Source organism: Enoplosus armatus, chromosome 9, assembly GCF_043641665.1.
Source record: "Enoplosus armatus isolate fEnoArm2 chromosome 9, fEnoArm2.hap1, whole genome shotgun sequence".
Taxonomy (NCBI): Eukaryota; Metazoa; Chordata; class Actinopteri; order Centrarchiformes; family Enoplosidae; genus Enoplosus; species Enoplosus armatus.
In genome coordinates, this window is record NC_092188.1 from 15217786 (window position 1) to 15220108 (window position 2323).

A 2323-nucleotide genomic window follows, 5' to 3' on the forward strand; every position below is an offset into this window, starting at 1 on the left:
GTTTGAGGAGAGCGATCCCTCATAGAAGAGTAGTGCAGTAATAACGTGGAGACTAGAAGGTTGACCTCAAAACCACAGCGACGACTTGAAACACAACTCACACTCTCTCTGTTCCAACGTTGTTTGGACAAGATGAATGACTGCGAGACAGTGTGTGATTAAGAATGTGGGTATTCAAGTCAAGTAAATGATTCAACCTGTAGACAAAACAGGTTGCACTTGGTTTCTTTCAAGTTCAAGAGCCACCCTGTCTTCAGATGTGCCCACAAAGACCCTCAGTCTTAATGAAGAGGCCCCAGACTTTGTGTGGAACAGGACAAGGCATATTCCCTGTTTTTGTTTTGAGTTTCGAACGAGAACTGTATCATGAATCTGTTGCTGAACATGGTGAGTGTTTAAGGATGAGAGAGGAAGTTTGTCATTAGAAACAAGGAGATGAAACAAGTAAAAGCTGAAACTATAATGAGGAAGAATTTTTCATGTTGAGACATTCAGTGACCTCTCCCCCATTTAGTTTCTGACCGTGGACTGAAGCTCAACACTGCCCTCTGCTGGGAGAGACAGGAAGACACAGCGAGGCAGCATTTATACTACAACTACATAAATCATAAGTCTTTGGTTTCAGGGTGTTTTCCTTGCTTGAGGAACCACCATGTGTTAAATAGAAACTATTTCTTCCCTTGATGTGTGAAAATGATTAACAACTAAATTGATGCCCAGGTAGATGTATGTGTAGCTGCTAGGAATTAGTTAGTTTACATAGTAAAAATGCAGTGATGAACTGTATGTGACATTAACAGGCACAATGTATATAGAAAAGTTACGAAATACTTAACGCACAAACACAGTGAAGAAGTCCTTCTTTAGAAAAATGGTGTTTATTAGATGAAGCTACAGCACTGAGAACATCTTGGCGACTTTATGAGTAATTGTTTTTAAAGGGATTAATTACCTCTGATCTCTATTAGTACCTTTTTACTTTTTAGTTTTTTTTGAAGATGACATGTGATATGCAGACCAGAAACTTCCACAATGACATAAGATGTCATTATTTTTAAGAGTTTGTTGAACTCAGAGAGTAAATCTTCTCTGTTATACTTACTGTTGAGGTGTTCTCAGCTCTAAAATACCATTAGGAAATATTTGTATTTGAAATAAGTGTTGCATATATTGCCTAAAAGACAAAAGAGTCATGTTACACCAACCGGATTTAATTTGGAAACTTAAAAGATTTTCTTGTAGTGAACAGTGGATTCAAAAATTGTATTTATATATATTCTTTGATGGTCGAAGAATATTAAAGGCTAGAGTGACTGCTTTAATTGACAAAAGCTTTCTTTTTTGGAATTAAATGTAGAATTTGAATATGTAAAGTATATTTACATATATACACTCAGCGGCCTCTTTATCAGGTACACCTGTACAATCCAGTGCCATACAATACATACATGTCTGCCATAAAGTCTACTTCTGTGATGCCTATAATGTTTTCTGTTTACACTGTCATAGAAGTGTTAATTAAATCATATGTTTTAGCATCAAGTTAGTGGTGGTCTTGTACTGGACTGCGTTATAGCCGGAGGTGTTTCTCATATTCTGCACTTTTAACTATGACCTCAATAATAAACATAATTTACACATTTTCAACAATATCAGCAAAAACTGAACATTGTAAACTTTGCAAAGGTAGATTTATGACAGAACAGTTGTATTGAATTGCATTAGATTGTATAGGTACCTAATAAAGTATTATATATATGTATATATGTATGCATGTATATATATATATATGTGTGTGTGTATATATATACACACACATATATGTATGTATATATACATATATGTATATGTATATGTGTGCGTATGGGTCCACAAACAAAATTTAACTGGCCTCCAATGTTCTGGCTTGGCAGCAGAAAACCTGCATAGCTTACTGATTTATTTTTTTTATTTGGTTGAAACGACCCTTAAAAGGAAATCCCCTCTGGAGTTAACTGAAGGTTGACTGCATTAAAGCAGGCTTGACGTTTAGATTCATGGATTTCCACTGTTAACTGTATGTTTATAGACTGTGCCATTGTGTGCTTGGACATACTAGCATGAGAAGATCACATTTAAGACAATATGATAACAAAAAGAAGAGCATGGATAAGTGATGCTCATATTGCTCATACAGTATGTGTCTGTAATCCATGGTGGACTTCTGAGTAAACACTTGTTTACTTGTTTGTTTTAGACTCAACAACACTGCCTGGTTTATTGGATGTGTACTTAGTGTAGTCCTGAAGTGACATTATTACTAAATGCAGTAAACTGAACTTTT